The sequence below is a fragment of the Pleurodeles waltl genome, chromosome 2_1 (genome assembly GCF_031143425.1).
Source record: "Pleurodeles waltl isolate 20211129_DDA chromosome 2_1, aPleWal1.hap1.20221129, whole genome shotgun sequence".
Lineage (NCBI taxonomy): Eukaryota > Metazoa > Chordata > Amphibia > Caudata > Salamandridae > Pleurodeles > Pleurodeles waltl.
In genome coordinates, this window is record NC_090438.1 from 119,450,816 (window position 1) to 119,461,224 (window position 10,409).

The window sequence follows — 10,409 nt, forward strand, 5'->3', positions numbered from 1 at the left end:
TTGCAACTGGTCAGCTGGAAGAATGACCTCTGGAAACTTGTTGTGTCCCTGTACCTCAAAGAGGAGGTCGATTATATGACGGAACACCGAATTAAAAACAACTACTAACCTTAACAACGAGGTCAGAACACCGACCTCGTCCTTACTACTAATGATTTTACCACGAATGCCTTAAAAACGATATTTCGTTGTAAAGGCATTCCTGATAAAATCATTAGCAATAGGCACCATTCACCCTACATCCCTCACCCCACCCCCCCCAACCCCACCCCAAAACCTAAAACCCCCTGACCCCCCACCCACTCCCCAAAACCAAAAACGCCCCACCCCCCCAACCCCACCCTAAAACCTAAAACCCCGTGACCCCCACCCACTCCCCAAAACCAAAAACGCCCCACCCCCCCAACCCCACCCCAAAACCTAAAACCCCCTGACCCCCCACCCACTCCCCAAAACCAAAAACGCCCCACCCCCAACCCCAACCCAAAACCTAAAACCCCCTGACCCCCCACCCCCTCCCCAAAACCAAAAACGCCCCACCCCCCCAACCCCACCCCAAAACCTAAAACCCCCTAACCCCCCACCCCCTCCCCAAAACCAAAAACGCCCCACCCCCCCAACCCCACCCCAAAACCTAAAACCCCCCACTCCCCCAACCCCACCCCAAAACCTAAAACCCCCTAACCCCCACCCCCTCCCCAAAACCAAAAACGCCCCACCCCCCCAACCCCACCCTAAAACCTAAACCCACCACTTACCTTCGCCAACTCCCTTCTTTGTACCTTAACCACGCATGTTCGTTGTTCAGAACATATGTTGTTAAGGCACAAAAATACGAAGTCGTGGTTAAAAAAAGCGTTGTTACGCTTTCGTTAACCACGACTTTCGTAATAAAAAAGTCGTAAAAAAGGATGTTTCCCGAGGAGGTCAACCAACTGACCCTTGGAGCTATGTCTTGGGCCCTAGATTTATAGTAAACAGGCCTGTTCTTCCTTCAGGTTCTTCAGACAGCAGGACAGTCCTATTTCTGATCTTCACTGGTCCAGGAGTGTTCTGCGGACGGTACTGGGGGTGCCACATGTATGCCCAGTGCCAGCCTGTGGGCTCTGGGTGGGAGAAACTCATTGCTACTCCTTAACCACTGTGGTAAATGTTGCTAGGTGTTGAGCCTACACACCTTTGCAGCATTTCCCACAGTACCCCTCTCTACTTAAATCCAACATGGCCAAACACTTCTTCCCCTACTCAGAGCTCCCTGTGCCCACCCAGAGGTGTTGGTAAGATAATGGGAAACCTTCCCTTGTGATTATTCAAAACCAGTTCTGGGGAAGCTCCCACTTTCCACTGGGGGAGCAGATTTAGGACTTTTTGGTGCAGGGCAGCTCAGCAAGTCACCTGGCTGCACTGCCCGCATAAAAAGGGAAAGGGCAGTAATGCACTATCTATGCAGTACAGTGCATTACTGTCCTTTGCCATTGCAATGGTGCTGTTTTGGCTGCCTAGCGCCAATACAGGCACCCTTGCACCATGGTACAAGGGTCCCTTCGTTGTAGGCAGGATAGTTTTTGTGCAGGAAGGTGTATCTTCCTGCACAAAAACAATTCTGGGAGGCCATCTCCTATTTCCATGTGTGCTGCAGAATGCAGCACACATAGAAAGAGGAAAAAACAAGGAGAAATAAGGATATTTCTCCTTGTTGTGCCTCCCCTGGGGAGGAGTAAGGTTCTTGCAGTCCACAAGTAGCATTTAATTTACTGGTCATTGCTACATGCTGTACCGTGTCCTAGGGACGTATAAGTAAATTACATGTGCCAATGATATATATGCCAATATGCCATATTTGAAAGGGGCAGAAATAAAGTGCAGAGTCCTATGTGCAACAAAAACTGGTTCCGCTACAGAAAACAGAAATACTGGGCCATACCTTGCAAAAGATGGTCATTTCCAACAACCAGACAGAAGATAAACAGTCACTGCTATACAGATGTGAGGAAATGAATTTCTTAACAATAGATCAAAGTCTGCATTCACATTGTAGGTATTACATGTGCTACAGAAAAGTGAAAAAACTCAGTTTAGAGGTGATAAAACAAGGGATCTATAGCGGGATATACATCAGCTTTTGCTGAACATCTACCAAAAAGGACAGGCTAATATACCATATTTGATGATCTGCATAGTCTCCTACCTTTAACATATAGAATTATAGATGAGTGACTAACTGGGATGTTTTTCACCTATGCGTTCTGAGTGACATCAAATAGACACCGAGAGAGAAGCTCAAGTTACCTAAGATGTCAATTGGAACTCTGAGGTGAAAAACAGACCCCATAATTCACTTTTTACTCATCTGTAATGTGATGTTATGTATAGCACCCAAAATCATCTGGCCCTCCTTTCGCTTGCTACGCAGTGCAAAGGAGTAATTGGGAAGTCATACATAAGTGTCTCTTCTCTCTGCCCCAAATTAAAAAAGAAAACACATGTCCTCCTGCCACCCTCCCTCACCACTCTTTGTGACTTTCCTTCCCTCTCTGCTTTGCAGCGCTGCTGTGACAGGCTCTCAGACAGCTCAGCCAGAGCAGCCTACAATTCCATCATGACATAACAACAGTGGTTGACAAGTCAGTTACCCACCATTGCTATGTCACAGCAGTGAATTACTGGATTCTGAATCCAGTCGTTCACGCTAATGTATATGCATGCATAATAAATTGATAATTTCCTTTGATAATATTCGATTTGTCATATCTATATTGCCTTAAATGGCCCTCTTAGTTTGGGGATAAGGTCCAAGCCTAAAAGAATCTTAAAGGGGACACTGATCGTAAATTAATTGTATAAGTGCATGCAGGGTTTCAGTCTATTCTTTAAGAGTTTGTCTCTGTCAGCTGTCTGTTTTATCACATACTTTCTCCATTGGTATGGTAGATCCCTTACCACAAGTCGGCAAAGGTGTAAGTTCTAAGTGCATACTTTATCCTTGGGAGCAGGTCATCACTTTCCCTTACCTTAGCGACTACGGAAAGCATGTCCAGCTCTTCCCATAAGTCTGGGTCAATGCAAGTCGCCAAGCATTGCCCTCCGTAGTCTCTAAGCTTCTCAACATGAGGCTAGAATTCTCTCAAAGTCCTGCCTCATATAATTTCTGTGGATAACATTAACTTGAATAGCATTATTTGATGAGGTTTAGACACTAAGGGCCTGATTCTAACTTTGGAGGACGGTGTTAAACCGTCCCAAAAGTGGCGGATATACCACCTACCGTATTACGAGTCCATTATATCCTATGGAACTCGTAATACTGTAGGTGGTATATCCGCCACTTTTGGGACGGTTTAACACCGTCCTCCAAAGTTAGAATCAGGCCCTAAATTCAGTTTATAGGATCGAGCTAGTATTCCCTGGTGGGATAACTCTCTGGAGAAATATAATCAGTTCAGTGTTCTTGCACCTGTATTTATTGGGTGCTGGATCACCAACCCAATTCTGTCCGCTGAAAAAATCAGCCAGTAAAATCACTTGAGGGTGGCACAAGCTCCACGTGCATTTTGTCCTTGGCTCCTGGGGCTCCTGGGCCTATATGACTCTGATCTAAGTCACGAGGAAAACATAATGCTGTCTCTTCCAGTCCACAGCCTCTGTGGTGCCCAGAAAACCTCCCAAACCTCCTACCATCCACTCCGCAGTCCCCCACTTCAATTTACCATCTCAGCCATTTCTGAGAACTTCAAACCCCAACCCCCTGCCACCACCACCATCAGCCTGCTCACACCCACAATCACAAACATTCCGAACACCTGCTCACCAGTTGAGACCCTCTCACAACTCAAGCCACAATCTCCATCATAAACTTCGTACACTCAGGAGCACCCATGGACCCATGCCCCACCACATCTTCAACCTTGGTAGCAAGACGATTGGCGATGAGCTCTATAAAGTCCTGAATGCCTCCATCACCATGGCCTCCTTCCCTGAGGACTGGAAACATGCTGAAATGAGGCCACTCCTGAGGAAACCATTTGCTGATCCAGCAGATTAGGAGGAATACAGTCCCATCTCCCTGTTCGTATTTCTGGAGAAGGTACTCGAAAAGGAAATCAACCAGCAACTCACTGAACAACTGGAACACTACAACCTCCTGGACCCCTCTCAATCTGTATTCCACGCCAACCAAAGCCCTCATCGCAGCCCACCGACGACATCAGAGCCTTCCTAGACTGTGGTGAAACAGTAGCCCTCATCCTCCTGGACCTGTCAGCCACCTTCCATACCATCTCCCACCACATCTTGATCAACAGACTCCACCAAATTGGAATCCATGGAGATGCCCTCAAATGTATCGCCTCATTCCTCACTCGAAGAACTCAGAGAATATATCTCCCACCATTCACTTTGGAACCTAAGATCATCTGCCGCATACCACAAGGATCGGCCCTCAGCCCCACCCTCTTCATGACTCCCTGACCCCTCCCGCACCAGGCCAACACCGTCAGATCACACAGACTCATCATCTCCTATGCTGAATACACCCAGCTCATCCTTTCCCCTCCACCACCAGATCCAACTTCCATAGATATGTAATGAACATCGCCTACTGGATGAAGGAAACTGTTTCAAGCTCAACACGAACAAGACAGAAGTACTCATCTTTGGGAACAACACCTCGCCATGGAATGACACTTGGTGGCCTTCTGAACTCGGCCCTTCCCCCACCTCAACAGACCATGCCTGCAACCTTGGCATCATCTTGGACAGCAAGTTATCTATGGAGAAACAGGTAAACACAGTCTTGTCTGCTAGCTTTCACACCCTATCAATCAATCAATCAATCAATATATTTGTAGTGCGCACAACCCACCCGTAAGGGTCTCAAGGCGCTGAGGGTGGGGGGGTGCTGCTACTGCTCGAATAGCCAGGTTTTGAGGCATTTCCTGTAGGTCAGCAGGTCTTCGGTCTGCCGTAGGGGCAAAGGAAGGGTGTTCCAGGTCTTGGCAGCGAGGTGGGAGAAGTATCTGCCTCCGGTGGTCGTTCTTCGGATGCGGGGCACGGTGGCGAGAGCAAGGTTGGTTGTGCGGAGTTGGCGGGACGGGGTGTAGAAGGTGAGTCGTCTTTTGAGGTAGGCTGGACCAGTGTTGTGGAGCGCCTTGTGTGCGTGGGTGAGGAGTTTGAAGGTTATCCTTTTGTTGACGGGGAGCCAGTATAGGACTCTCAGATAGGGAGTGATATGGCTGTGGCAGGGGACATCGAGGATCAGGCTTGCGGAGGCGTTTTGTATGCTTTGCAGTCGTTTGAGGAGTTTAGCCGGGGCTCCTGCGTAGAGGGCGTTTCTGTAGTCAAGTTTGCTGCTGACGAGGGCCTGGGTGACTGTTCTTCTTGTATCTGTGGGGATCCATCTGTAGATCTTGAGGAGCATGCGGAGGGTGTTGAAGCAGGATGAGGAGACGGCGCTGATTTGCTTGGTCATGGAGAGTGTTGAGTCGAGGTTGACGCCCAGGTTGCATGCGTGGTCGGTGGGTGTTGGGGCTGCTCCCAGAGCGGTCAGCCACCAGGAGTCGTCCCAGGCTGAGGGGTTGGCACCGAGGGTGAGGACCTCCGTCTTATCTGAGTTCAACTTCAGTTTGCTGTTCCTCATTCATTTGGCGATGGCCTTCAGGAGGTGTGTGCATAGGGTGCAGTGGTAGATGGTGTCAAAGGCGGCAGAGAGGTCCAGGAGGATGAGGGCTGCGGTTTTGCGGTTGTCAAGCATGGCCCTGATGTCGTCGGTGGTGGCGATGAGGGCAGTTTCGGTACTGTGATTGATGCGGAACCCTGACTGGGATGGGTTCAGGATGTTGTTTTCTTCGAGGTAGTGGGTCAGTTGTCTGTTGATGATCTTCTCGATGACCTTGGCCTGGAATGGGAGCAGGGAGATGGGGCGGAAATTCTTGAGGTCTCTTGGGTCCGCCATGGGATTCTTGAGTAGGGGATTGATCTCAGCATGCTCCCAGCTCTCGGGGTAGGTCGCGGTCTCGAAGGAGATGTTGATGACTTTGCGGCGGTGGGGTGCGATGGTGGCGCTTGCTTTGTTAAAGATGTGGTGCGGACATGGGTCTGACAGAGATCCAGAGTGGATAGTGCTCATAGTTTTGATTGTGTCGTCTTCGTTCACGTTGGCCTAGACGAGCAGGGGGTCGTAGTTGAGGGTGGGAGGCGAGTATGAGGAGTTGGTGGTTGGCGGGGTGGTCTGGCTGTTGAAGCTGTCGTGGATGTCTTTGATCTTGTGGTGGAAGAAAGTAGCGAGGGAGTTGCACTGGTCTTGTGATGGTGGGATGTCGTTTGTGCTGGAGCTGGGGTTGGAGAGTTCCTTCACGATGTTGAAGAGCTCCTTGTTGTTGTGTGCGTTGTTGTCAAGGCGGTCTTTGAAGGAGGTTCTCTTGGCAGATCCGAACAGGTGATGGTGTTTGCGGATGGCGTTCTTGAAGGCAGCATAGTTGTCCGGTGTCTGGTTGAGGAGCCACTTTCTCTACAGTTTCTGGCAGGTTTGCTTGGAGGCTCGAAGGTGTGAGGTGAACCAGTTGGCTCTCTTGTTGGCGCCTCTGTTGGAGGGTTTTTTGAGCAGGGCGATAGTGTTGGCGCAGTCGTTGATCCAGTTCCAGAGGTTGCTTGCTGCGAGGTCGGGATTGGTGGGTTTGGTGGGTGGTTTTCAGGTGAGGTTGGTGTTCAGCTGGTCTTGGCTGACTTTGCTTCAGTTGCGGCGGGGGATCTGTTGGGTGCGGTGGTGCACGGTGGGTTTACGGAAGGTGAAGTGGATGCAGCGGTGGTCGATCATGGGAGTTCGGTGGCATGGCTGAAGGTGACGTGGGGGCTAGCGGAGAAGACGGGGCCCAGCGTGTGTCCGGCGGAATGTGTTGGAGTAGTGACGAGTTGTCTGAGTCCTAGGGTGGAGAGGTTGTCAATTAGGGTGGTGGAGTTGGGGTCGTTGTTATTCTCCAGATGAAAGTTCATGTCGCGGAGGAGGATGTAGTCGGCCGAGGCTAGGGCGTACCTACTGACGAGGTTGGCAATGGAGTCGCAGAACTGAGGCCGTGGTCCGGGGGGTCTGTAGATGATGGTTCCTCTGAGGGTGGTGTTGGGGTTGGGGTTGGTGTGGATCTGGAAGTGCAGGTGTTCAGCAGTGCTGAGGGTGTCGTCGGTGTAGGTCGTGACCCTGATGGTGTTCTTGTGGACAATGGTGATTCCGCCTCTGACTCCGTTGGTGCGATCCCTGCGGGTGATCTTGTAGCCATCCGGAATGGCTATGGAGATGTCTGGGGCTGAGGAGGCGTTCATCAAGGTCTCCGGCAGGAAGGCGACATCCGGGGTGGAGGTGTCGAGTAGGTCCCAGAGTTCGACGACGTGTTCGCGTGCGGAACGGGTGTTTTGTAGGATGCATCGGAGGTAGTTGCGGTCTGTCATGGCGGGTGGTTTGGCGATTTGGAGGCTGGTGAAGCTGCAGTTCCGGCAGGTGAAGGGTCCCTGGGTGTGCTTAGGGGAGGCCAGGAAGCAGGCGTGAGCTGGTCCGGTGTTGAGTGCGAGGGGTAAAAAAATAAAAGTGAGGAAGCCTCGAAATTGAAGAAGGAAGCAGCGGCAACCGGCACAAGGTGTAGGGGAGCGACCTGCCTGAAAGCAGGGTCAAGGGTGGCTCCCTATGCATGCTCCAGACCCTATGCATTCTCCGTAAGATTTTCAGGTGGCTCTCAATCACCACCAGAAGGACAGTCACTCAAGCTCTTGTCATTAGCAGGCTGGACTACGGTAACACTCTTTACATAGAAATCCCTGCACGCCTCCTTGAGAGACTACAAACAATACATAAGTCAACAGCAAGACTCATCCTTGACCTCTCCAGACAGACTCACATCACCATGCACCACAAAAAACTACACTGGCTCCGAACCAGAAGAAATGCCAGTTCAAGATGCTGACCCATGCATACAAAGCCCTGCACAATGAAGGACCAGTATACATCAACAAATGAATGACCTTCCACCAACTGACCAGACACCTGCGATCCACCTCAATCTTCCTCACAGACAATTCCTGGATCCGCCAAGCCAATAGCAGAGGATGCTCCTTTTCTCACCTAGTGGCCAAAGCCTGGAGCAACATTCCCCTGCACCTCAGGAGTGCTACATTGCTCCAGGAATTTAGGAAAGGACTCAAGACATGGCTGTTGGAATGACTAGAGCACTGAGAAGCAGCTAAAAACTCCAGTGGCTTGAAACCCTGACAGGTGATTTGCCACACTTTGTAAATCCTAATTGACTGATTGACCATCTGCTCATAGAAGGTCATAAATGTAAATGTATTTGTCCCTGGAATGAGGCATTGCATGAAAATTTGGACCCAGTAAAACTAACAGCACATGTTATTTCACATTCTGAAAACAATACTAACAATACTACACATTCCTGCCCGTTTTCTGTGATGCATGGCAGCACAGCAAGGTGACTTGTTGCATTGCCCTGTGCCACAAAGCCTATACATATGGGCCTAGGTTGCTGTCACTAGTCAACCAACAAGCTGGACTACTAAAATGAAAGAGAGCTTTGATCTTCATTTGTTTTACTCAAACTATATCTTTTAAAAGGTTTTCAGGAAATTGTAAAAAAAACTCTCCCTGTGTATAACTAAATCCCATGTTAGATCTGATGCATGTGCCAGATACAGCTTGGGCAAATGTGTAATTAGACGTGACTGACCCACTGAATGTGTTGAGAGGAGAAAGTAGGTACCGATTTGAAGATGTAGATTACTATTCACATTGCACTGCTGTTACGTGTGTTAACTGCGCCTACAGTGCTAAGATGGTAAAATGCCTTGAAATGTTGTTCTCCATAAAAGAATATTTATGTCATTTAGGGCCAGATTTCTGTGCAGTGTTCTCCTTTTGTCACACAAGGTATCACAAAGGCAACACATTACTAAAGTCAAATTTACCAAGACAGGCAACTATGCACCCTATGGGGTCTGGCCTCACAAAATTTGCCAGGGCTGCTTTAGGTTTCAGTCCGGCCCGGTATGAGTCACTATGCATGGGGAACAGTCTCTTTTTTTAAACAGGAGCATGTATATACTCATATTTATCTTAACATGAACAGAGAGTTGGGGAGAGGAGAAAGACAAACCCCATACTGTCTCACCAGAAGAAGAACCATATACACAGGAAGTATGGGGTTCTGCAGTGGGAACCACTGGTAACAAATTTACCTAGGGCTCTTTTATCTCACACTATGAGAATTATTTTGCGTGCTGCTTTAAGCTATGTGGTAGGGGAAATTTCCTTCACGGACTAGGTGGTCTCACACACTATTTAGTGTCTTGCTTCATCAAATGACTACCTAGCCCCATCCGGGTAGGACAATGCCACCTGGACGGACTGAACCTCACCGTTAAAAGAACTCGGAGGGAGTGCAGAAATTCAAGTTGTCTGGAAAGATGTGGGATCCAGTTGTGCTAGGGAAAACACCGAGTCAGTCATCTGTGTAATAGTACACCTTTATTCGTGGTGACTGCTGGTGAGATTAAGAACAAATGATGGGACACCTATAGGAGAGTAATGACTCAAAGGGTCACCTATCTATAAATTACCGGCCAACATGTTTCTGCCCCCTGCCATGAGCCAAATGAGGTCTAGGGGCATTCTTTAGGGCCTGGGATCCCTCAATGTCATGCACTACAGAAGCAGAAAGAAGGGCTACCTCACTAGGAGGAGCTCTGATGCTAGTAATAAAGAGAGGGCCTACCTGTGGGAAGCTAAACCACGGAGGCCTAAATGTGACAAAAGCAATAGTACATTATACTGTTTCGATGTAACACAGCAAACCGCAGCACACAAGAAAGTGACACAGCAAACACAAAGTCATGCAATACCAGCGTAGAAAAGAAGTACTAAGAGAAGGGGGATATTTCCCCAGATAGAAGAAATGGGTCTCTTACCCTAATCCTGGAGGGCAATTAGCCCCAGGTCTATGGGAGGGGGAGTGTCCCCTTATGGTCACAAACTAGAACCAGGAGACAAGGCAAAACAAAACTAAGAAAAACAACCGGTGAGCTCCATGGAAAGGAGAAGGACAGTGAGAGTCCTGCCAGCCATAGCAGCTCTACAGTAAAGTCCGCTATAGTCACAAAGATATATCCTAGCCCTGAAGATGGGCAAAACTAGCTTAAGTGTAAAGCTAAAGCCCTGGGGTTAGTGTACTTAACCAGTCATGAAATATAATTGGAGGCACATACATCTAGTAGTTTTAAATCCTGAACATTACTAGCGTCATAACAGCACCTCTGATTGCAAGCACTCAGCCATACAATCAGCAACTGAAAAACAAAGAACAAAAACCAAAATAGGTTGCAGCAAACACCGAAACAGTATAATGTACTATTGCTTT